This window comes from Myotis lucifugus, unplaced genomic scaffold (assembly GCF_000147115.1).
Source record: "Myotis lucifugus unplaced genomic scaffold, Myoluc2.0 scaffold_192, whole genome shotgun sequence".
Classification (NCBI taxonomy): domain Eukaryota; kingdom Metazoa; phylum Chordata; class Mammalia; order Chiroptera; family Vespertilionidae; genus Myotis; species Myotis lucifugus.
Window position 1 is genome coordinate 194821 of NW_005871240.1, and position 27893 is coordinate 222713.

Genomic DNA, 27893 nt, shown 5'->3' on the forward strand with positions numbered 1-27893 from the left:
CACTGAGCCATGATGGCCGGGCCGATTCCTCAACTCTTAGTTGAACATTATTTAACTGATTTTGTCATAATTTTTTTAAAAGATGCATATATTTGTTGATATGATTATAAGTAAAAATTCAAAATAACATACTTTTTTATGAAAAATTAACCATTAATGATTGCTTACTGTTTTAGGCAGTACACTAGGTACTTTACATACATTATTGCATTTCATTCTAAAAATAATCTGTTGCCTATTATTATACCCAATGCAGCCATGGGTTACATAGATTTGTCAGATTAAAGATCTATCAATTCTATAGATACTACCATTTCTAATGGCAGACAGAGTGATCTAACAACACAAGTTTGACCACTGTCATGCAGTTTGCAAATATACTGACCTATTAGTAATTTTTCATTATTTCATTAATAGGCATAATATAATGTTTTTGTATTACATTATGAATAAATCTTCCAGAAAGTATGAATGCTCTGTATTAGGAAAAAACAAAACAAAAAACAGTAACATAAAATGAACATACTAAAATGCAAAAGTAATCCTATTTTATCAGAATAGTATTTCATAATGCCATGGCTCAGCCCAGTCTCTGTTCTCATTTTATAATTGGATATATAACTTTCTAAATATTAATATATAGATAAATATATATTGGTAACTGCATATAATATGTATAGATTCTCGCTAGAATCACATTATTTAGATCACATGGTATGCTTTTTTTAAAGGTTGTTCATGGTTTATTGAGAATATTACAGTATAGCAAGAGATTCAAATGGCTCCACGTATTTTGAAATTCATCCCAACTGTAGGCTGAGTGACCTGCAGATTAGACAGATTGCCAAAGTCCAAGAGCTTCAACATTTCCTTAGTGTCAGGATCAATTTCAAGGATCTCCTGATCCAGGGCTGACTTCAGGAACATAGTCATTTCTCCTTTCTCTTTCCTCTTCTTGCAGCTTGATTGAGATGCCTCCCAGAGGGCCTCTCTGAATCAGCTTCATCAGATGTAAGGCATAGCCCGCTATCTTGTTTCAAGCTTCTTGGTGGGGATAATGGCAATCTCCTCGCACATGTGTGGAAGTTGTTGCTTAAGCGCATGTAGTATTCTCGATGATAACCCGGCTGCCTTCTTCATGGTGTTAATGCAGCCCATGTTGGCGGGTTCCTGATGAAAGAGACACATGGTATGCTTTTAAAAAATTAATATGTTTAATGTTTTATATATATTGAGAAATTGCTTGAGGCCACATTTTCTGATGGTTTTATCACATCATGTTAATTAAATTCTCTTTTTTAATATTAAATTTATTTTCTGATATATTATTTGATTTATGAAACAATTTTGCAAAGCTTGTGCTAATAATAAATCTAAAGCTCATATCTACATGGTGCTTATATGTGTGTGTGTTTCACTATATAAAAGGTAGTGATTGGATCATAACATCTATACTTATGAAGGATGGTATAGTTTTATATGAAAAGTACAGCTTATATCATATATCTGGTTGACTAATCTTTATGGCAAAGTGATCATGGCTTTCAGGTTAAAGATGGTCCTTAGGCCGAAACTGGTTTGGCTCGGTGGATGGAGCGTCGGCCTGCGAACTGAAGGGTCCCAGGTTCGATTCCGGTCAGGGGCATGTACCTGGGTTGCGGGCACATCCCTAGTGGGAGATGTGCAGGAGGCAGCTGATTGATGTTTCTCTCTCATCGATGTTTCTGACTCTCTATCTCTCTCCTTTCCTCTCTGTAAAAAATCAATAAAATATATTTTAAAAAAAAGATTGTCCTTAGGACCACAGTCTATTAAGTTATAGAAGAGAAAAGCTGAAAGGAAATTACTGCCCATGAAACCAACTCAAACAACATATAATTTCTCCTTAGTCCTTTGAACTGTAGTTGAGCATACTTCTACTGATCCAGAATACTTTCTAAATGATGACAAACACATTCAGGTACTAGTAAGTCTAATATATATTGATTTCAGAGAGGAAGGGAGAGGGAGAGAACAATAGAAACATCAATGATGAGAATCATTGATGGGCTGCGTCCTGCAGGCCCCTTACTGGGGATTGAGCTTGAAACCTGGGCATGTGTCCTTGACCAGAATCTAACCTAGGACCCTTCAGTCCGCAGGCCTATGCTCTATCTACTGAGCCAAACTGAGTAGCACAGTTAGTCTATTTTTACTACGAAGTTTCTTATTTTTTGTATTGCATTAGTCGTTCAATATTTTTGAGCTCCATTTTTTTGGCAGAGTAGATGTGTGAGGGACATAATTACCAAAAGCTATTATCAACCATGTGTTATATAGTAATAATTTTAATGTATTCAGTGACGGCTGACTTAATGAATTTTAAATTTGGTTTCTTGTTTTAGGAAGAAGCTTCATTACTGACAAAGATATATTGTCATGGGAAAAGAATGGAAAAGGTAATATTCTGCTTGAGAAGTCTTTTACACACACCTGATGTGTAACAATGTCTACCAAACACCACCTAAACCAACTTTAAAATGGACCTTGAAAGCCAGGTGAGGAAGTCAAAACTGATATTCTAGATCCTCTTTTTCTGGTTCTATCAAATGCATTCAAGAGTTAGTAACACTCAAAGCCCAGATATGGTACACATTGTATGCTATTAGCCAAAGCCAAATAATGCAATAAGTTATTTAATTTTCAGAAGATTCCTTGGACAGAAATTAAAATTTGAGATTAAACAATAGTTCTATAGGCATTTTATGAGTAGTCATTATAATGACCAAATAAAAAATCAGGATAATGTGGTTTCCAGTAGAGGAAAATAAAATTGTTATTTAGATAAGGCTAAATTATGAAAAGCCTTGAAAATTTGGATAGAACCCTAGCTGGTTTGGCTCAGTGGATAGAGTGTCAGCCTGTGGACTAAAAGGTCCCAGGTTCAATTCCAGCCAAGGACACATGTCTGGGTTGTGGGCTTGATCCCCCCAGTAGGGGCGGGCAGGAGGCAGCCAATCAATGATTCTCTCTCATCATTGATGTTTCTATTTCTCTATCCCTCTTCCTTCCTCTCTGAAATCAATAAAACTATTTTTTAATTGGATAGAGAAATCTACAAGTGATGTAGGAAACAAAAAGAAGACATTTACTTTGGTAGAATGAAAGTGTAATTTTAGAAAGATTAATCAAGGATATTTTTTTAAGTAAATAAGATATTGAAATTACGCAATGGGTTGAGAACATCTTATATTGCCAAGTAGGTTCATTTTATAAGGAATATAAGCAACTTATGTAGTATTTCCAATGATCAGTAATTGATAAAATGATTAGGTACATCAGTCTTCAATCACAAGAAAATCACAAAGTAATAAATCATTCAAAAAGGGCAGATCATCAAAATAGGAACTAACAGAGTATGTTTCCGTAAAAATTAAGATTGTTGACTAGTTTTCATCACCGTCTGTAACAGCTTTTCTTAATTCATTAGTCCTCATGGAGCTACTGTGAAAAATGAAGAAATTAGACAACTTTACCTCTAAAGTTTTACCTTGCAATATATTACTGTATTTCATAAATCCTAAGATGCACACTTCTCACATTTTAACTTTTCTGAAATCAGGATGTGTCTGCATCTTATAAAAACCATCGTCTAGCTAGTGGTTATGTTATACTTGCCATTGCGTGCCCATGTGCATTCTTGGTAATAGCTTTTAATTTCATTTCCATTGAGTTCTGTTACTAAACATATTGAGTTTAATTGCTTTATAATCTTATCAGTAATTACAGTATCATTTGGTTTGAAATATAGAATTACTTGGGCATGAAAATACAGCAGTAGGGCATAAATGTAGTAGTATTAATGCAAATACTTATCATTGGGGGCATGGACATGAATTCATGATTTTATGCAAAGAAATATAACAGTGCTTCATGAGATCTTAGAGAGATTCCCATCATGAAGAGATGTTGCCGTTTGGAAGAGCAGACATCAAAAAAAAAAAAAAAAGAGGTTGGTGTGACCAGATCATGCAGGACTTTCATTAACACGATCCTATATAATAAAAGCCTAATATGCAAATTAACTGTACAGCTGAATGACTGGTGGAATGACCGGTCGCTATGACATACACTGACCACCAGGGGGCAGATGCTCAACGCAGGAGCTGCCCCCAGCCTGCAGGCCCCAGGCCAGCCAAGGCAGAGGCCAGCAGGTACCCCCCCCCGATTGCCCTGCCAGTAGCCCCACAGAGAGAGGCAAACACCGGTGGCAGCGGGGGGCAGGGTCGGTGAGCAGGTGGTGCCAGGCCACCCAATGTGGGTGCCAGTGAGGGCCTCTCCATTGCCCTGCTGGACACCCCACAGATCAGCCCTGATCACCGGCCAGGCCTAGGGACCCTACCCATGCACGAATTTCGTGCATCAGTTCTCTAGTCTTATCTAATAAAGAGGGAATATGCAAATAGACCGTCACACTATAATAGTCAAAATGGTTGTGACCACAGAGGAGGCAGGGATTCTGTAACACAAGATGGCTGCACCCACAGCAGAGGCTGAGTTCCCCTAACGAGCCTTAACGAGCAATTAGCAGGGACCTGAGGCCGCACCCCCTGCCTGGTGGGGCTTGACAGGGAACCTCAGGCCATGCTCTCCGCCCAGCGGGGCTTGACAGGGGACCTCAGGGCACACCCCCAACCCATGGGGCTTGAAGAGGACCTCAAGGCATGCCCCCTGCCTTGGCCCCAGGCTAGGGGACCTCTGGCTACACACCCCGTCCCGGGCCAGCAGACCTGAGACTGTACCCCCTGCCTGGCAGGGCTTGATGGGGGACCTCAGGCCATGCCCCCAACCCGTGGGGCTTGACGGGGTCCTCAAGGCATGCCCCCTGCCCAGGCCCTGGCCAGAGGACCTCTGGCCACACACCCTGCCCCTGGCCAGGGGACCTGAGTCTGTGCCCCCCGCCTGGCAGGGCTTGATGGGGGACCTCAGGCTGCACCCCCTGGCCTGGGCCAGGGGACCTCAAGGCACACACCCTGGCCCGAGCTGGGGGACCTCAGGCCACGCCCTCCAGGCTGGCTGGGTTGGATCTAGCCCAATGGGGGTGGGGCTGGCCGGGTCTGGGTCTCACGTGATTTCAAGGCACACATGGGTGGGTGGGGACTTGACTCTGGTTCCCCTGGAATGCCCCAGACTCTGACAGGAGGAAGATTTTCATATACATTTTACTAATTTTCTTTCATCTCTGACACTTCTATTATAGAGAAAGGGCAAATAGCAATATTAAAATATTTCCTCTAATTAATTCCCTTTTAATGTGCATGAATTTTGTGCACCAGGTCACTAGTATATTATAATTTAATTTGTGACATATTTTTTCCTTAATTGTTTTATTTTATTTTTTAGATATATTTTTATTGACTTCAGAGAGGAATGGAGAGGGAGAGAGAGAGATAGAAACATCAATGATGAGAGAGCAACATTGATTGGCTGACTCCTGCATGCCCCCCACTGGGAAATGAGCCCACAACCCAGGCATGTGCCCCTGACCAGAATCAAACCCCGGACCCTTCAGTCCACAGGCCAATGCTCTATCCACTGAGCCAAACAAGCTAGGGCCCTTAATTGTTTTAAAAAGTCTTACAGTTGATGTTCTCTTAGATTGGAAGAAAAATCACTTTTAAGCAGCCAAAATTGATTTCCAAAATTTCAGGCTTTATCTAACATATTTTACTCACATATGATTCTGGATCTCTTATGTAGTTGTCTCAAGTTAGACAATCCTAAAAAATTGTGTTAAGTTCACAACAGATTGGAAAAAAAGTCCATATTTTTTTATAGGGAGGAGTATAAGTTTTAGATTGTACCTGATAATATCTGCATAGAAATAACTGTAGAGTCAATATTACATCAGATTTTATACTTGCGATAGCACAGTGAATTTACAAGCAAACTGTAAACAAAGACTGAAACACTAGGGATTATTTCTTGAGCTGCACTGACAGTTGCGAATCGTTAGAATTAAAGATTGTCTGCCATAAATTCAGTTGTGATTATCATACCAGAAAATTATGATCAGAGGCAAATGCAATCCCTATGTCAGCAATCTTGATAATTTTTATAACTTTCAATGAGTTTTCAGATTCCTAACAAGAAATCCCAGGTTACAAATTATGAAGTGTTGTCAAATACTATAATACCAGAGTAAAGTAGGCATAGTCCTTTACCCACATACTGAAAGTAAGACTTAGGTGTTAAATTGTAAAAAACTGCTTTCCAACATGTATACTTTTAAAATAGCCAACTCTGCAACATTTTCTCAAGAGTTGCTTTCCTGTGCTTTGTGCATCAATTATTTTTCTTCATGTGTACACCACTGTTTTGCAATTATTGGCCATCTTTTACTCCTGATTTCCTTTGTAGAAGATTGATTAGCACAATCAGTCACTGGAAAACAATTTTCATCTCCAAAGGCAGCTTCTTTTCTCTCTTGATTATCAGCCCTGCTGCAAGTTATTCAGCAGAAATAGATAATCTGTAAGGACACTGCCAGACAAACATTCTGATAAGAAAGAGGATTGAACCTGAATATTACTGACAGTATCCCAGGTAGACAAATGATCAATGAAGCATCACTGCCTCATGTTTCTGTGATATTCCCCTTTTATTTAGAGAACTGGACCTTCAGTACTGGTTTTTTTCTTTCTCATTTCTGTATGAATCTTTGGGTCTTTGGGAACACACATTTGTCTGTGATTTGTGTGAAAAGGAGAATGCCTATTATGTATCATTATCACAAGCCACTGATTCCTTGTTTCTAAATGTATATTCTGCCACCCACACTAAAAGCAATGTCTAGCTGTAGAAATAAGTCAAACAAAATTCAATTGAACCAGATAATTGTCTGCTTTTTCCTTTCAATTATGTACTATTATTTAATAGCACTCCTCTTTCAATTTAAAATAAGTTTAGGGAGGGAATATTTATGTTGGCAGCAGAATGATAAAAGGGAAAGTTCCATAATTCTTTCCTCCTAATGCTTGCTTTACTTTTTCTGCCCAGAAGGAAAAATGCGTAGGGAAGCAGCATGTTAGAATGGAAAATAGATTTTGGATTCATACATATCAGGTTAAAATCTCCAGCAGGTATACTTAGTAACTGTGGGGCTTTGAACAAGCCAATTAACATTTCTGAACCCCAGTTCTCTCATCTGTAAAATGAGTACAATAGTAATTACTGTGTCAGGATTAGGGATATGGTATGCTAAATGTATACAGTGCTGCATTAGATGAAAAAAAAAACACCAAAAAACAAACAATTGACCATCCAAAACCAATTGGAAAATCATTTCATTTTCATGCCTTAGTCTTTGAAGAAATGGCGATGGATGTTTATACTTTTTGACAATTAATACAACTTAAAACCTTCTTTCTTCTTACTCTATCACAATATGCTATGCATGGCAGCAGAAACAGTCTTTTCCCCTTCCATTGAAATGCTCCCAAACTCCCCAAACCCCAAACCTACTTATAGTCAAATCCATGCTGTCTTCACCACTTACTCTCTGCTGTTTCCAATATAGTTCAAATGTATTCATCTTTTATCACCCTTTATCTTGACCACTTCTCCAATTCTGCCCAATCAAAGGCCCCAGAATTGCAGGCAAAGAGTTGAACAGGGGAGGAGATTGTGAATACTTTTTACTTAACTACATCCTCCAGCCCAAGCCATCTCTCTCCACTTCAGGTATATGTTGAATACAAATCAAATTTAGAGGGTTTATTCCATTGTTTTCTGTTATTCGTGTTATTAAGGAAGATTCCTTGGGCTATTGTAACCACATTTATTTATAATTTTCATCAATGTGACAGCAGAAAGAAAAACCAAAATTTTATATATTGCAGAAAACTAAGAACCGGTTTAAGATTATAGGAATCCCTCTGAAAACAAATTCTAAAAATAGTATGAAGTATTTTTTGATTGGGACCTATTTCATTGATTTACAGGGGAAGTTCCACTGAATGTAGTATGTCTGAATACACTAAGAGTATAGTTAAGAATGGGTAATAATCAAGGCCAGAATTTTTTATTTCATAGAAAGCAAAGATGAAGTTTGTTGCTTTTCCTGGAATATTAGGAATGGACATGATGAAAAACTCCAGTGGGTCCGACCAATTGTGCTTTACATTTATTTCTTTAATGCTTTGGGCTATTTCTAGCTAACACATTACACTTCCAGAATAGAAAGCCACAATGTACTAGTCAATTTCCTAAAATACAAAATAAAGCCCATTTCATGTATCAACACACGTGAATAAGCTATTAAGAGCTAAGATTGGTTGCAGCATAACTTCGTCTGAATTACCTTAATAATTCAAATTTAAAAGGAGCCACAACAGTTTTGCAAGGAAGGAAATATACACGGGGAATAGACCAAACATAGACCAAATTTAAATTTATATACTCCCAGCTGTTAGAAAAATGCAAAGCTGTACCAAAAGGGAGGCAAGGGCTGTAGGAAATGTTCTATTAGAATGAAGTTAATATGGTGTATTTTTGCTGTAATGTGTAAAACTAATTTTTAACAAATAGCAGCCTCTATCATTGTCTCTTTATTGTAATACTAGAGGCCTGGTGCATGAATTCGTGCATCAGTGGGGTCCCTTGGCCTGGCCTGTGGGGATCAGGCTGAAACTGACTCTCTGACATCCTCTGAGGGGTCCCAGATTGTGAGAGGGCTCAGGCCAGGCTGAGGGACCCCCATGAGTGCATAATCAGGGTTGGGGAGGGACTGAGGGAGGGCTACAGGGTGTGTTTGGCCCATCTCACCCAGTCCCAATCAGCAAGACCCCAGCAGCAAGCTAACCTACCGGTGGGAGCATCTGTCCCCTGGTGGTCAGTGCATGTTGTAGCAACTGGTCGAATGGTCTAATGAACGATTGGACACTTAGCACATTAGGCTTTTATTATATAGGATGTGTGTAACTACTTTCTTAAATTATGTAAATTTAATTAAAAATCAATTGAAACTACGATATAGTTACTCATACAGAGGTTGGCAAAAGTAGGTGTACAGTAGTTCATATGGAAATAATACAATAATTAATAAAAATAATACAAGAATAAATTGTTTCATGTACTCAAAACTGTTAAACTACTTTTAATTTTTTTGGTTTTTATTTTAATATATTTAATTATTTGTATATTTTTTCCTATTGTTGTAAGAATTACAGATGTCCCCATTGTTTGTGTTTTTTCCCCATTGACTCCCTGCATCCAATTACTGCCCCTCCCAGGCCTTTACCACTCTATTATCTGTGTCCATGGGTTATGCATATATGCATATAAGTTTCCCTGTTAATCACACCCCTCCCAGCCCTCACCCCTGCATTAGATGAAAAAGAAAAAACCATCACAATTGACCATTGAAAACCAATTGGAAAACCATTTCATTTTTATACCTTAGTCTCTAAAGAAATGGCTATGGATGTTTATACTTTTTGACAATAAACACAACTTAAAACCCTCTTTCTTCTTACTCTCTATCATAATAGCAGAAACAAAGTCTCCCCCTCCCATTGAAATGCTCCCAATGCTGCCTTTCCTCTGTAATTCATCATTCTGTATGATGCTTCCATGTCTCTGGATTTATGTTATTCATCAATCTATTTTGTTTGTTAGATTCCACATATGAGTGAGATCATGTGATACTTATCTTTCTCTGACTGATTTATTTAGCTTAGCATAAGACTCTCCAGGTCCCTCCATGCTGTTGCAAATGGTAAGAGTTCTTTCCTTTTTACAGCTGCATTGCATTCCATTGTGCAAATGTAAGCTTTTTTATCCACCCACCTGCTGATGGGCACTTGAGTTGTTTCCAAATATTAGCTATAAATTGTACTGCTATGAATATAGGGGTGCATATATTTTTCTGATTGATGTTTCTGATTTTTTAGGATATATTCCTAGAAGTGGGATCACTAGGTCAAAAGGCAGTTCCATATTTAAGTTTTTGAGGAAACTTTATACTGTTTTCCATATTGGCTGCACCAGTCTGCACTCGCAACAGCAGTGTACTAGGGTTCCCTATTCTCCGCAACCTCACCAGCACTTGTCATTTGTTGGAGTTGGATTGTTGATGATAGCCATTCTGACAGGTGTGAGGTGATACCTCATTGTCATTTTACTTTGCATCTCTTTGATGATTAGTGACTTTGATAATTTTTTCATGTCTTTTGGCCATCTCTGTGTCCACTTTGGAGAAATGTCTATTTAGGTCTTTTGCCCATTTTTAAATTGAGTTATATGTATCCCTTTCATTAAGTTGTATGAGTTCCTTATATATTTTGGAAATTAACTCCTTATTGGATGTATCATTGGAAAATATGTGTCCCATGCAGTGGGCTCTCTTTTCATTTTGTTGATAGTTTCTTTTACTGTACAGAAGCTTTTTATTTTGATGCAGTCCCATTTGTTTATTTTCTCCTTAGTTGCTTTGCCCTAGATGTATCCATAAATATATTGCTACAAGAGATATCTAACATTTTGCTGCTTATGGTTTCTTCTAACATTTTTATAGTTTCATGACTTACATTTAATTTTTTATCCATTTTTAGTTTATTCTTGTGTATGGTGTAGGTTGGTGGTCTAGTTTCACTTTTTTGTATCTACCTGTTCAATTTTCCTGACACCATTTATTGAAAAGACTATCTTTACTCCATTGTATGCTCTTGCCCCCATTGTCAAATATTAATTGGGCATAATGGCTTGGGTCAATTTCTTGGGTCTCTGTTCTGTTCTATTGAATTATATTCCTGTTCTTGTGCCAGTACCAGGCTGTTTTGAGTACAGTGGCTTTGTAGTATAACTTGATATCTAATATTTTGATTCCTCCAACTTTGCTTTGTTCTTCATTTTCAAGATTGTTGTGGCTATTGGGGGTCTTTTTGGTTCCGTATAAATTTTTGTTGTGCTTGTTCTAGGATCTGTGAAAATATGCTGTGGGTAATATACATATATATATATATATATATATATATATATATATATATAAAATTTCAGAGAGGAAGGGAGAGGGAAAGAGAGATAGAAACATCAATGATGAGAGAGAATCATTGATTGGCTGCCTCCTGCAAGTCCCACACAAGGGATTGAGCCCGCAAACTGGGCATGTGCTCTGACCGGGAAACCAACTGTGAATTCCCAGTTCATAGGTAGTTGCTCAACCACTGAGCCACACAGGTGGGGCCCCATTGGTATTTTAATAGGGATTGTATTGAATCTATAGATTCTTTTGGGTAGTATGGACATTTTGATGATGTTGATTCTACCAATCCATGAACATGGTATATTCTTCCACTTCTTTATATCTTCCTCTATCACATCCTGTAGTGTTATGAGTACAGGTCTTTTACCTCCTTACTTAAGTTTATTCCTAAGTATCTTAATTTTTTGTTGCAGTGGTAAATGGGATTGTTTTTTAGTTTCTCTTTGTGAGAAGTCATTATTGGTATATAAAAATGCCATAGATTTCTGATAGATGATTTTCTATCCTGCTACATGGGAGAATTCATGTATTAAGTCTAGTAGTGATTTTTGTTTGTTTGTTTATTTGTTTGTTTGATTCTATTCAAATAGAAGCCTGGTTCACAAAATTTGTGCACTGGGGGGAGTGTCCCTCAGCCCAGCCTTCACCCTCTCCAATCTGGGATCCCTTGGGGGACCCCTGTAGGATCGGGCCTACACCGGCAGTCAAATGTCCCTCTCACAATATGGGACCGCTGGCTCCTAACCGCTCATCTGCTTGCCTGCCTGATCGTCCCTAACCACTCTGCATGCCAGCCTGATCACCCCCTAACCATTCCCCTGCCAGCCTGATTGACAGCTAATTGCTCCCCTGCCAGCCTGATTGCCCCCAACTGCCCTTCCCTACTGGCCTGGTCACCCCAACTGCCCTCCCCTGCTGGCCAGATCGTCCACAACTGTCCAGCCCTGCCAGCCATCTTTTGGCTGTGGGCGCCGCCATCTTTGAGGGCAGGACAGTCAATTAGCATATTCCCTCCTTATTGGCTATGGGTGCTGCCATCTTTATGACTGAGTGAGGGTCAATTAGCATATTCTCTCTTTATTAGATAGGATTTCTTTATTGTTTAATATATTATGTAAGTCTCCTTCCCCCCCATTGACCTCCCCACAGCTGCCCCCAACCCTCAGCACACACCCTCACCCCCGCCCCCCCAGTTTGTGTCCATTGGTTATGCTCAGATGCATGCATACAAGTCCTTTGGTTGATCTCTTCCTCCCTCACCCCTGCTCCCCACCCACCTTCCTCATAGGTTGGACAGTCTATTTGATGCTTCTATGAATCTGGTTCTGTTTCTTATCATCAGTTTATGTTGTTCATTATATTCCACAGATGAGTGAGATCATGTGATACTACTATTTATCTTTATCCGACTGGCTTATTTCACTTAGCATAATGCTCTCCAGTTCCATCCATGCTGCTGCAAATGGTAAGAATTCCTTCTTTTTTACAGCAGCATAGAATTCCATTGTGTGGATGTACCAGTTTTCTAATCCACTCGTCTGCTGATGGGCACTGAGGCTGTTTCCAAATCTTAGCTATTGTAAATTGTGCTGCTGATTGGTGTTTCTGTTTTCTTGGGATAGATTCCTAGAAGTGGGATTACTGGGTCAAATAGAAGTTCCATTTTTAATTTTTTGAGGGAATACGATACTGTTTTCCACAGTGGTTGCACCAGTCTGCATTCCCACCAGCAGTGCAAGAGGGTTCCTTTTTCTCCACATCCTCTCCAGCACTTGTTTGTTGATTTGTTGATGATAGCCATTCTGACAGGTGTGAGATGGTACCTCATTGTTATTTTGATTTGCATCTCTCAGATGATTAGTGACTTTGAGCATGTTTTCATATGTCTCTTGGCCTTCTGTATGTCCTCTTTCGAAAGGTGTCTATTTAGGTCCTTTGCCCATTTTTTTGTATTGGATTGTTTATGTTCCTTTTGTTAAGTTGTAGGAGTTCCCTATAAATTTTGGAGATTAAACCCTTATTGGAGATAATATTGGCAAATATGTTCTCCCATGCAGTGGGTTCTCTTATTGTTTTGTTGATAGTTTCTTTTGCTGCACAGAGCTTTTTATTTTGGTGTAGTCCCATTTGTTTATTTTCTCCTTAGTTTCCATTGCCATAGGAGCTGTATCCGTAAAGATATTGTTACGACAAATGTCTGATATTTTACTGCCTATAGCTTCTTCTAAGATTTTTATGGTTTCCTGTCTTATGTTTAAATCCTTTATCCATTTTGAGTTTATTTTTGTGTATGGTATAAGTTGGTGGTCTAGTTTCATTTTTTTTGTATGCACCCATCCACTTTTCCCAACACCATTTTTGAAGAGACTATCTTGACTCTATTGTATGCTTTTGCCTCCTTTGTCAAATATTAATTGAGCATAATGGCTTAGGTCGATTTCTGAGTTCTCTGTTCTGTTCCAGTGGTCTATATGTCTAGTACTTGTGCCAGTACCAGACAGTTTTGAAAACAGTGGCTACGTAATATAGCTTGATATTTGGTATTGAGATCCCTACTACTGTGTTCTTCTTTCTCAGGATTGCTGCAGCTATTTGGGGTCTTTTTTTTTTTTACTCCAGATGAATTTTTGGAGAGTTTTTTCAAGATCTTTAAAGTATGCCGTTGGTATTTTAATGGGGATTGCATTGAACCTATAGATTGCTTTGGGTAGGATGGACATTTTAATGATGTTGATTCTAACAATTCATGAACACGGAATATTCTTCCATTTGTTTATTTCTTCCTCTATCTCTTTTTCAGCATTCTGTAATTTTCTGAGTACAGGTCCTTTACCTCATTGGTTAAATTTATTCCTAGGTACCTTAACTTTTGTGTTGCAATGGTAAATGGGATTTTTTTAAAATTTCTCTTTCTGTGAGTTTATTATTGGTGTATAAAAAAGCCATATATCTCTGGGTGTTAGTTTTATATCCTGCTACATTGCCGAATTCATTTATTAAGTCTAGCAGTTTTTTGATGGAGTCTTTAGGGTTTTCTAAGTACAATATCATGTCATCTGTGAATAATGAAAATTTTACTCCTTCTTTTCCAATTTGGATGCCTTTTATTTCTTCTTCTTGTCTAATCACCATGGCTAGCACTTTTAGTACTATGTCTAACAAGAGTGGTGAAAGTGGGCATCCCTGTTTTGTTCCTGTTCTTAGGGAAAATGGTTTTAGTTTTTGTCCATTTATTATGATATTTGTTGTAGGTTTGTCATGTAAGGCTTTTATTATGTTGAGGTATGATTCCTCTATTCCCACTTTGCTGAGAATTTTTATCAGGAAAGGGGGTTGGATTTTGTCAAATGCCTTTTCTGCTGTAGCAATTTTCACATTAACTTTAAACATCTCGCCGCTTACTACTTGCCTATAAACTGTATCGGTCAGAGACTGATTATCATAGGGAAATCAACTTTGGGGTTATCAGAATTTTTTTAAACATTAAGTCAATCACCTATATTGTATGGAATTCTTCCTTATGCTTTCTCATCCTCCTCCTTTTAATTCTTACTGGAGATCAGTTCTTTCTCTGCCCTTGTATGAAATCCTTGATATGCTCTCCAGTTTTTCTAGTCCTTCTTAAACAATAAAACAATTAATCTCTTTAAAGCATTGACAAGTTCAATCTCATCTCATAATGACTTAGCTCCAGTCTACTCTAGTGTTATTTCAAATGCCAATCTTATTCAGAGTTAAACTTTTCTCTTCCTTAAGCACATCCCCTTCTTGAGTACTGGAAGCCTACAGAAGGAAAAGGACAGGAACTAGTTTCTTCTCTTAACCACTGCTAATTATTACATGGCTGACCCCAGGGCAATGGTGAAAAGGGTAAGAGTTTAGTTGCCCTAATGTGGCTGTGTTAGTTAAAATCTGGTGTTGGGACACTCTAGTGATAATATTTGTTCAATGATGCCTCTTTCCTTCCCATGCGGTGTATTTATGATATCCTTAGCAATTTTCCTGTTGGACGTCTCCCACTTCGACTCCTTGGTGAGGTGAATGCCTTTTGTCTGGCTAGCTGTACAGGACTTCAGCCTTGGCCTCTGGACTTTTAGCTGTTAATAATTGGGGTCCCTGTGTATCTCTAATCAATCCTCTAGATTGGAATGAATTTGGAGAAAACCCAGATCAGCTCTCTTTTTCAAAGTCATATCAGGAAATCTGCACCTCTGCCTCACCTTTGTTGAAAGAGGAGCTTGCTCCCAGGGCAGCCCTCTCCATTCTGCCAATCGCAATGGGCAGTAGTATCAGTTGTCAGAGCCAAGAGTACACTGGCCCCAAGATACCACACAATGGCATATTATTATTTTGAACTAAAATCACCTGAGAAGCAATACAAGCAGAAAGGTCTCTATAACTCTCCTTTGCCCCCCTAAAAGGAGAAGATAAGTCTCCATGATAGGTGTACTCCCTACTCCTGAAGGGCTGAGAGACAACCTTATTACAAGAGTTATAAAATATAGAGTTAAAAAAGCCTATATAAACAAACATTGTTATGCCTTTACTAATTTACTACCTAAGCCCAAACCTTGTTTTGATTCCTTCCTAATGAGCACTAATTTTCTTTGTCCTATCAATTTCTCACAAATTTCTTGTGGGTTTTTTTTTTGGTGTTGTTTAAAAAGTATAAAAATATGTATGGTTCCATCATTTCTTTGAGCCTCATTTTATGACCTGAACATCATATTGTGATCTCTCATGCTCAAGTATTAAATTGTTTTTCTCCTGTTAATACAGTCTTGTTTCAATTTTATTAATTATTGGTCTGGCCATAAGAACAAAAGAAGGGTAGGTGGGGGAATTCTTCCCATACCTAGCATATTCATAGAATTCATAGGCAGGAGTCAGATGTCCTATTGTTCCTCAAGCTCTTACAAACACATTTTAAGGTTTTCTTGTAGTTCCCAAAGCTCCTCTCACTTGAGTTTAGGGGAAGTGAAGCATAGCACAATTAAACCTTTCTTGAAAAAAAAATCCTCTCACTACTGTATACCCACCCCATACACCCACCAGAGTGGCTAAAATTAAAACAAAAATACTAAGTGTTAGTGAAGGAAGTGGAGCAACTGGAATTCTCATATACTACTGGTAGGAGTATAAATTGATATAGTGACTGGAAAATGCCTAGGCATTATATACTTCAGTGGAATGTATCTATTCTCTATGATGTAGCAATTGTACTCTTTAGGAGTATATCTAACAGACATGCACACATGTGTTCAACAAATATATGTTTGTAGAAGCCGTATTTGTAATATACCCAAATTAAAAATTGTCCAATTGCTCATCAATAATAGAATGAAAAGATAAATGGTGGTATATTCACACAATGGAATGCTATACAGCATTAAGGATGATCATTCTACATCTGCACACACTAAACTATCAAAAACACAATATTGAGTAGATGAAGCCAGGCATAAGAGGATATACACTTGACACCATTTATATAAAATCCTTAACCTAGGTCAAGTTATTCTGTTATATTGGAGGTCAAGAAGAGTGGAGTGACTGGCTAGAAAAAGCTTGAAGGAGGAATCTATGGTGCTGGTAGTATTCTGGTTCCTGACTTGGTGCTAGTGTTATGGGTAAATTAGTTCATACAATTTTATTGAGCTACACACTTATTAATATGTGCCCTTCTCTTTTGGATATATTTCAGTAGGAATTATAAAAGAAAATAAAAGCAAACCAGCAAAAATGAGATTAACTATATTGACTTTTAATCTCACCCTCTTATCTGAGCTGGAGACTGGTGATTTGTCAATGCAATAAGACCCAGCTTTGGGTGACCCCTTTACAAATCCTGCATAGATGAGCCAGCCCCTTGACTTAGTGTGGTTACCAGGCAACTGCTGTTCTCTTTTCAGCCTTTGTGGCCTCATTCTGATTCTACAGGAAGAGTTTCATCTACCAATCTGCCACATAAATGATATGTTTGGTATAAAGCTATAAAAATTTCAGGGATTTAAATGAGGATTCTGCACATGCTCATTGGCAGATACTGTAGGTCACAAGGTACCAAAAGCATTAAAAACAGTAAAACCTTACCAAATGGGACCTGAAGTGACAATTGTTTCTACATTAGCCTCAAAGGTCACAATTCCAGATTCAGTCTGCCAAGATCTTTTGGTAATATCTCTAATAATTTACATTGGCTATGGATTGATGTGGCAATAAAGCTGAATTAGGGGGCTTTGTAGGAAGTGTCAGAGGAGAAAAGAGATTTAATTTACATTAGTCTTTGTTAATTTTTTGTCATCATGCAGACAGATACTCTGAAATTAGCAAATATTTAACATTCTTTGAGTCAGATTGTTCTTTCTCATACCCACACGTATCCTGACCCCAAAGAGGCTGCACCTATTGAAGTGATACCCAAGTGAAAGGATATTTGGACAGGCTCTCAAAAAGAATTACTAGCCATGGGCATGAAGATTTTTATGTTTCAAGATAAACATGGACACATTATTTTCCATTTGGCAATGTCACTAGCAACATACGGTATTATCAAATTTCCCACATCCTTATTAACATTATGAAATATAATTTACTTAAATATATGCATATATGTTACATATGCATCTATATGCATACATATGTGAGTACATATGTATTATATAAATTTCATATGTGGAAATGGCCCTTCTAACATTTTAAATTTAAAGAAGAAGAAAGCATATTGTTGATAACTTTATCTTTTACTTTTTAGGAAAAATCTTTTCAGCACAAAATGACTATTTTCTTAAGTTGCTGTTTTTCTGACAAAATATAAAACAGCTTCTGATCAATCTCTAGCAAAGAAACTCTGTAAGGGAACATAAGGACAATGGTCTTAAGTTTTTTAATTAGTTTAAAAATTGACAATTACATCAACCTCAGAAGATCTTGGTATCTGTAATGGTATTCACTCTTATATTCAGTGCATTGCATTATCTAATGCCAGAACAAATTACAAACAATAATTTTTCTCTCTTTCAATTGCTGGAACATGAGGTAATTCTTATGTTTTTCTTGTATGTAGTTTATTAGAACACATGTAATTTCAGAACATACTCTCTTATAATTATCTGAAATTATTATCATGATATATGAGACCATTTCCAAATGGGAAAATTTTTAAGATACACCAGGGAAAGTAATAAGGCTCTTAGAATTTTCTATTTTAGTATATTATGAAGCAATAAGAGATGTGCTTTGTAGAAATTACTTTCAATGCTATTTCAAGATGCTTCATATGTTAAGAGAAGTTAGGGTATTATAATAGAGCTAATACTTATTCTGTGTTAGTGCTAGTATTCTTACTCATATCTTCATACTATCTTATATACTGATTTTAACAGCTTTATTCAGGGACATTTATATACCATACAATTCGCCCATTTTAATTATACAATTAAAGGTCTTTTAGTTAATTATAGAGTTGTGTAACCATAACCACAATCTGAAATGATCCCACTTGCCCACTCCAGTTCACTCCAAAGCCTTACCCCCAGTCCTTGGCAATTACTAATCTGTTATCTGTCTGTATAGATTTGCCTTTTCTGGACATTCTATGTAAGTGAAGTCATACAATATGTGATCTTTGGTATTGGTGTCTTTTACTTAGCTATTTTCTTGAAGATTCATTCATGTTGTAGCATGTAGCAGTAGCTCATTCTTTTTCATTGCTGAATAATATTTGATTTTATGTATATATCACATTTTTTCTATTCTTCAATTGATAGACATATGGGTTATTTTATTTTTTTACTATTATCTACACTAATAAAAGACAAACATGCAAATTGACCATACCTTTGCTACACCTTAAGCCATGCCCACCAGCCAATCAGAGCAACTATATGCAAATTAACCCAACCAAGATGGCGGCTAGCAGCCATGGAGCTGGAGTGAGCAGGAGGCTTGGTTGCTCTAGTGATGGAGGAAGTCAAGCTCCCCGCCTGCCGCAGGTGGCTCTGAGCTCCACTGAAGGCAACAAAGTTTCAATTATAGAAGATAAATAAACCCCAGATACCTGCTTTCAGCCAGCCATGGCCACGGAGTTGGAGCGAGCAGGAGGCTTGGGTTGCCCCTGGCAATGGAGGAAGCCAAGCTTCCCACCTGCCCTGGCTGGCTCTGAGCTCCACTCAAGGCTACAAAGTTTCAATTATAGAAGGTAAATAAATCCCAGAATAAAAAAAAAAGAAAAAAAGGAGAGCCTGGGAGCTTCTGTCACCGGGGAGGCTTGGTCAGCCTGAAAACGGCCCTCAGCCCCTCACCCAGACTGGCCAGGCACCCCAGTGGGGACCCCCTACCCTAAAGGGGGTGTGGCCAACCTGAAAACAGCCATCAGCCCCTCACCCAGGCTGGCCAAACCTCCATGGAGTGAGGGTCCCCACTGGGGCGGCTTGACCAGCCTGAAAACAGCCATCAGCCCCTCACCCAGGCTGGCCAGGCACCCCAGCAGGACCCCCACCCTGATCCGGGACACCCTTCAGGGCAAACCAGCCAGACCCCACCCGTGCACCAGGCCTCTATCCTATATAATAAAAGGGTAATATGCAAATTGACCCTAACAGCAGACCGACTGGGAATGACTGGTCACTACACACTGACCACCAAGGGGCAGATGCTCAATGCAGGAGCTGCCCCCTGGTGGTCAGTGCACTCCCACAGGGGGAGCTCTGCTCAGCCACAAGCCAGGCTGATGGCTGTCAGCACAGAGGTGGTGGTGGGAGCCTCTCCTGCCTCCTCAGCAGCACTAAAGATGTCCGACTGCAGCTTATGTCTGCTACCTGCTGGTAAGTGGAGATCCCCCGAGGGCTGCTGGGCTGCCAAAGGGATGTCTGACTGCCAGCTTGGGCCTGGTCCCCCAGGGAGCGGGCCTAAGCCACAGCAGGTGGAATCCTCTGAGGGGTCCCAGACTGCAAGAGGGCATAGGCCAGGCTGAGGGACCCCCCCCCCCCACCGAGTGCACAAATTTTTGTGCACTGGGCCTCTAGTACATATATAATGCTGCTATGAACATTTGTGTACAAGTCTGTGTGTTCACCTCTTTGGGGTAGATACTTAGAAATGAAACTGCTGGGTTGAATGTTAAATTGCTCTGTCCGGTATCACAATTCAGACAGCTATGATGGTGGCCTTCCTAGATGGTTTGCCACCAAGATAGCTACTGCTTCAGACAAAGTTCCTGCATGTGGGTTACAAAATCAAGTTAGCGTGCACTGGTAATGAAGTTCCTGATGATTATGACTTGCCCACCTTAGAATTATTATCCAAAATGAGCTCAGCAGGGGACAGGGGAAGAAAGGGAGCAGGTACAGATGAAAATGTCATAGACTTACACTGTTTGTACCTGAAGCATAAATTTCAGCAGTGTTTTGAACATAAACAAATGGTTCTCTGACAGTGTATGCTTTTGGTTGATTTTTCAAATAATATTGAAATGACTTTTTTTGACCATTACATCCATTGTGTGTTAGGTATAGGATTTGCCAATCTCTTTACTCCACCATTCTGGAAGTCTTGTTTTTTCCAAATACTAGTTTTTAAACTTTTTTAAAAAATGAAGATAGCAAGGCATCTTCTTCATATATATGAGTACAGATAGGTTAAGTAATATTATCTCATAAAAAATACTAAGTTGAGAATATAATAAAATACAAAGAACTTCTCATATGTCATGCTACCTTCATGTAAAGTAATAAACATGAATCTTACCTTGCACCAATGATGGAGCAACAAAATGTTCTTACATTGGTTTAGAATTCTTATCCTAGTCCCAAGATCTACATCTGTGTGTGTGTGTGTGTGTGTGTGTGTGTGTGTGTGTGCACGCATTTGAATAGTACTTGCCCATTTCTTCTAATAGGAGAAAGTAAGAATAAGAACAGTTTGGGCTTCATTGCTGAGTTCCCACAAGTCATTTAAAGACAGATGACTAATGTTCTCTTGGAAATCTCTCATTATAAGTCTTTCTCTCTCTCTTCTCTCTCTCTCTCTCTCTCTCTCTCTCTCTCTCTCTCTCTCTCTCTCACACACACACACACACACACAACATAATCAGTTTGTCAGTTAATTACCTGTGGCAAAAGTTAATGTTCTAGTAAACTAGGCATTAACTGATGTAATGAGTGGTATCATATAGGTTATTGCCATTATAAAGCATACTAACAGTTTAGAAAATCAATAACATATTAAACAAAGGTTAGGCTTCTGGAAGAGTTTATTGGCAAATGGTTGTTTTCTGACAGACTATGACTGATTCTTCTGATTCTTGGAAAGTAGAACATGTTCTGCTGCCTTAGTAACTATGATGAGTTTGTGTATATGGCAAAATCATACACACACACAGACATAAATGAGCCATAGAACCCTATCTCATTTTCTATCAGTGATGATGCTCATTTATAAATCTATAGATTGGGGAGGAATCAGAGGGCAAGGGGCCAGAGTAACTATTGCCTTAATTATTCAGCCCACAAATTTCATGGAATTGGCCTTCAAATAACATACTCATTAGGTCCACAGACCTCTCTGCACAGTTGGTTTCACTTGAACTTGAGCTCCTCATACCCATTTCTGGGAGGTTTATGTGGATTTTTTGTACAGTGTGAAGCTAATTAACCTTCAGGAAGATGCACACCACACAGGCAATGGCATATACAGTTCGGTTCACTCTACCTACTGCCATGTCAGAGGATAATTGCTAAGAAGACAATTTCATGGAAACAATTTTATTTTGTAAATCTCTCATTATAAGTCTTTCTCTCTTCTCTCTCTCTCTCTCTCTCTCTCTCTCTCTCTCAATTTATAGAATTGCCTTTTAATTATTATCTTATGTTGATGATTGTAATCAAACTACAACAGAAATTCTCAAAGTAAATAGGCTTAAGAAAAACACAGATGTACACTATCAGCTAAACTCATAAAAAGCAATAATAAGTATTTACTACTGTCATTTCTGATAAAAAGAAATATTGGTTCAATATTGTAAAAGCCTGTACTTATAAACACTTTCTAAGATTCTGAGCAGTACCAACCAGCCCTTCCTCTCCTTCAGGAAACTGCTTCCCCATAGTCTCTGCTACTTTGACAGACAGGTTTTGTAACCTAAACTCATGTGCAGGCTATGGTGGGGTACTGAGAAGAGGACTTCTGACTGAATACTCATTAATCCATGTAGCTATGTGTTTTGGTAGGCAAGTTATGCCCATCTGATTTTATTTCTTAAGAATTTGAACAGAGAGCCACAGAGAATTTATAAATTAGAACTGGAGACAGAAGCTAAAGGGATGTGGTAAGGATATAAAAGGTAATATTTATTGAGTCCTTACCATGTGCCTGACACTATCTAGCACACTATATGGACTACCTTTTAAATCCCCTTAATAGCTCCATGACCCAGACACTGTTCTTAATGTGCAGGCCCAGGGAAGGCAAGTTACTTGACTCTGTAATAACTGGTGGGGCAATGATTCAAACTGAGGTCTATGTGATTCCAGAGCCTCTTCTCTTAATCACTGCATATCACTGACTATAGATGAGAGTGAATTAGTAAAGGTCATGTTAAAGTTAAGAGGGAAGAAAACCCATGAACAAATAGAGAACACCAATTCTTTGGGAACAGAAAATAGAATGGAATGAACCAAAGGGAACAAGGATAATTGTGCAAAAACACATTTCCCATGTGAAAGGAAACAGTGACTGGTCTCAAGAACCGCCTTGGATTAGTATGCTGTTCCCTTGTCAGGTCCAATTCAAACCACCTGTACCTCCTACATATTACTCAAAAAATTCTCTATATTTTGCCAATAAGAGAATCTTTTAAAAAAGTTGTATGCACTGCCCTGACAAGTTTGGTTCAATATGAGGAACCCAGTAAGGTCTTAGATGAACTCTGAATGCTTAGCATCCATGAATCAGACCCTGAGGACTGAAGGGTCTCAGATTCAATATACCTCAGTTGGAAGTTCCCCAGCCCCAGTTGGGGTATGTGCAGTAAGCAACCAATCAGTCTCTCTCTCTCTCTCTCTCTCTCTCTCTCTCTCTCTCTCTCTCTCTCTCTCTCCTCTTCTCCCTTCCTTCCACTCTTTCTATAAATCAATGGAAAAATATCTTTGGGTGAGGATTTAAAAAAGTCATATGTGCTAATTAACACCATAAAAGTTTATTTTGGAGGGAGAACAAACACAATTATGACGTGTATGCTGCAAGTGTCCAATTCTTTCCCCTGTTTCTATGCTCAGTTTCCAGCCTGGCTCTCTTGGGAAGACTGGCATGGAGCTGGGCCCCAGGGAGCCAGGGCAAGAAGACCTGATGCTCATTTCTTGTTTGGATATCTTCTCACTGGATGGGCTCTTGACAATGAGGAAGACTGTAGCCCCAATAAAGCATGCAGTAACCAATGCCAGCTTCTTTCTTCTTATGGCAGAGGACTTCCTTCAGTGCCTCATTCTGATGACAAGTACTTCCTAGAAAAACCAACCTTTGAGGTGATCCTAAGGCTATAGAAAACTACAGTTCTTCTCATAAGGAGTCCTATATTCCCTGACCTAGCAAGGAAAATCAATCACATATGCATATATGCAATGCACTTCTGTTGGTAAGCATTGATCCTGGAGGGTCATGCAACTGAGAACGTGTACTTCTTCACAGTATACCTGGGCAGCTCTCCTTTGTAACTACAGCTGCTGGATCCTAGGATGTGAGGAACCCAGTAAGGTCTTAGATGAACTGTGAATGCCTACCATCCATGAATCTAAGAGCCTTCTCTATTCATGGAATAAGATTTTCATCTCCTATATTGGAGTTCCTTATGAATTCCTTTACTTCATCTTTGGATCCCTTCACTTTGTTCATTGCCTTCACTTTGCTCTTTTGACAAGTCTAGGTCAAGTTTTAAACTTATCATCTGGAGAACCTTAGAATCCTATTCCTTTGAAAATTGTAAATGAAGAAATGTTCTATAAAGGAAAGATCAGAATGACTTAATCAATGATTGAATTGATTATTTTCATTTTACAAGGTTCCAGTAACCTCACATCGATTAAATGGCAATGCACTTAGTGTTGGGAATGTGCTATGATCAATTAGATCTCTAAATGTCATATGAAACCAGATCTTTCTAGAATTTCCCGGGATGCTCCCTGGGCTTGTGTGTTTGTGTGTGTGTGTGTGTGTGGGGGGGGACTATATGCATGCTGGATTTTCATAGAAAAGGACAAAACTGCAATGTTTTCATCCATTATTTAGGTATATTACTATATAAGTCAAACCTATTTTTGTGACTTTAAAGAGTAGCACATTGTGTGCTGAATTTATGATGTACCATGAGTATATATTCCTGTTATTTTTTTAAAGTCAAGTTTGAGATATAATTTAGATACAGTATAATTCATCATTATGGGTTACATAGTTTGATGAATTTTGACAAACATAAAGTCATGCACCCACAACCATCTATATATATATAAAACCCTAATATATAAATAGATCGAACGCTGGAATAACTGAAAAACTGAACTACCGAACAACCTGTTGCTATGACGTGCGGTGACCACCAGGGGGCACACACGGACCATGGTGGGCATCGGCCAAGGTGGGAGGGTGGAGCAGGTGAGTGGGGGCACCAGACCAAGGCGGGGTGTTGGTCGCTGTCATTGGGGCGAGCCTCTGGTGGTTACTGAAAATTCTTTGTTCCCATGAGGCTCGGTCCCGCCCAGTGCTCACACCTGCTGCCAGTGCCGGCCCTGCTCACACCCACTGCTGGCACCTGGTGCCGGCCCCGATCACTCAATGCTGTCAGTGGGTGTAAGCAGCGGCTGCCTGCCCTAATCACCCCTCAGGGCTTTTGCACCTCCACCTGCTCCTCAGGGATGATCAGGGCAGCAGCCGCTGCTCACACCTGCTGACGGCACCGGCCCCACTCGCACTCACTGCTGGTGCCGGCTCCAATCGCTCTGTGCTGTCAGCAGGTGCGAGCGGGGCCAGTGCTGTCAGTGCACTGGGAGTGGTGGCAGCAGGAGTGGCGCTGCCAGCAGACAGGAGACCAGGGGCAGCAGCAGGAGGGGCCAAGCAGGGGAATGGAGGATGGGCAGAGACCTGCCCTTGTGCCCACCGCAACCTCATAGCCCACAGTTCCTTTCAAGGTGCACAAATTCATGCACTGGGACCCTAGTAATCATAATATAAAGCATTTCCAAAAAAATTGTTTATGAACCTTTGTAGTCAATCCCCTCCCCCAATTACCAGAACTGATTTTATTTCTGTTCTTATAGTTTGCCTTTTCCAGTATGATGTCCTATAATAGAATCATACAACAGGTTAGCTCTGGATTGGGACTGAGCTAAGGTTCCTTGTGTGGGTGTGTTTGAGTCATTATGTTCGGGGACTATGAGCAGCTATTTTTTCATCATTTAACTGAGAAGCAGAAAATGCTCATCTGCCAGGAGGTATGAAGCTGATGTTCAGAGGAATCAAGAAGTGAGGTGAACGCTCCCAGTTACTTTCTTAGCTCTGGGTTTAGTCTGCAGATTCCAATGGTTCCTGAGGCCCAGACACAGTCTTTTTCTTGTGATCAGTAAAACATTCAAACTGAAGTTGATATGGTTTCTGTCTGCATCTGTATTTTCATTTTTTGCTATAGCATCTTTGCTGCAAGCATTTTTGCTGCAACATTTTTGCAGCATAACTAATTGGCTGCAAGGCAATTTTGCCTTTAAAAAGACAACAGACAACAGTATGGTGACTATTATAGGGAAAGAAGGGTAGGGAGAGATAGGAGAGGGTAAAGAGGTGGCAAATGGTGATGGAAGGAAACTTGACTTGAAATGGTGAACACACAATAAAATATGCATACATATGATGTATTATAGAATTGTATACCTGAGACCTATGTAATTTAAGTAATCAATGTTACATCAATAAATTCAATTAAAAAAGATAAAAAATTTGTTAACGTTGTTTGTTTGTTTGGCTTCATCTCTTCATTGACAAATCAACCAACCACCTTACAAAAGATAAAATAACTGGTTGACTGTTTATTTTGTTTGCTTATCTGGCTTCATTTCTCCATTTACAAATCAATTGTCTTCAGCAGACTTAATATACTAAAGCTAATTGTCACTTTAGTTTTTTCCACTTATGAAGTTCTTGCAATTATGTTATATTAATCATATCATATATCATATTAAATATAAATCTAAAATCTTAGCAAGCTAGCTCTCATAATGGTCTATACAGTGAAAACCAAAAAATAATAATAATAATGCTCTATACAGTGATGAGTAGATGTGGTGTGGTCTTAAAATAGTTAGCATTTCTTCCTGGTGACTATGATTGGCCCCAGGAGTTGGTTTTTTATTTTGGACCATACAACATTGGGAGGATAAAGAGAGGCAAAGGGACTTCTTTGAGTGTGCAGAGTTGAATTCACATTTCCCATAGAATGAAGAAAAGTTCTTAGATATAATCCACAAAATCAAATCAGTTATTTTTGTAGTATTTCCATGAATCTACACACATCATATATATTGAGAAATTTTGTGTTTCACAATAAATCCTCCTTAATTTTGTTTATTTATTTTTTCATGTTTCATTATGTCCTTTTAAATATCCATCTTTTATATGTTGTGATTTTATCTTTTTTATAGCAAACTTGCCTTATGGCCAATTAGTTATGCAGCAAAAATGCTTTTGGCAAAGATATCTACAGCAAAATGCTTATGGCCAAGTACCTAGAAGCGGTTCTGTCACTTGCCTTCAAAGAGCTTCTAAGTGCTAGATCCAGTCTTCCATTACCCTCCTACTAACTAGTTACGGGATTAGGTAAGATTATCAAATTCTCTAGGCTCTGGTGTTTTCTGAGCTTGGTAGATAAGAACACAGGATTTGAAGTTAGTCAAAAGTGACTTCAGATGTGGATTTTACCACTTTTCCTTTCTGTGAGTTGAGGAAAGTTTAACTCTTGAGCTCAATTTTCCACTGCAAGACAAAGATAAAAATATCTTACAGTTTCTCTGAGACTTGCATGATAAAAATATTTCTAAAATAAGAACATTCCTATTGTATGGTGACAGTCTGGCTGGCATGGCTCAGTGGTTGAGCGTCTACCTATAAACCAGGAGGTCATGGTTCGATTCCTGGTCTGGGCACATGCCCGGGTTGTGGGCTCAATCTCCAACAGGGATTGTGCAGGAGGCAGCTGATCAATGATTCTCTCTCATCATTGATGTTTCAATCTCTCTGTCTCTCCCTTCCTCTTTGAAATCAATAAAAATATATTTAAAAAATAAATGGTAACAATTGTTATTAGTTATAATTCTGTATTTTTTCCTTACCTCTTTCCTTCCCTCACTCTTTTTCATCCTTCTTTCAATAAGTATTTTTATTTTTTAATGTGGAAGTCTGGTGTTAGAATACTTCATCTCAATAAAGGTTATACACACATTCCCCTAAAGAACGATAATTCTCACTGGGAAGATGGACTCATAAAAAAAGTCCTGGTGTCATTTACACCAGCTGCAATAACAGGCATGTGTACAGGAGGGCACTCATCCACAAGGCAAGCTGAGGAGAGATGCAGCTAGAGTCCACACAGCCCTTTCAGAGTTTTATGGTCAGTGAAAAACTAAAGGTGCCACACTAGGGATGCAGTTGACAACAGCGCTTCCTGATTGAAGTCCTGCAGGGTGAGCTCTTTATGAAATGTATCTTGAGACCTGGTGATGTCAATTTAGGCCTTGAGGTCAGCTATACCCTGATGGTGTCAAGCTCCTGGGAAGAATTAGTCCTGGTGGTCCGCTGCTCAGGTTCATGACCCAGGTCTTCTAAAAATGACAAA

The 27893-nt window shown here is 38.9% G+C and overlaps 1 pseudogene; it reads right to left on the reverse strand.

Moving 5' to 3' along the window:
- Positions 1–774: 774 nt before the first annotated feature.
- LOC102423109 lies at positions 775–27867 on the reverse strand (annotated as a pseudogene).
- Between the last annotated feature and the right edge of the window lie 26 nt (positions 27868–27893).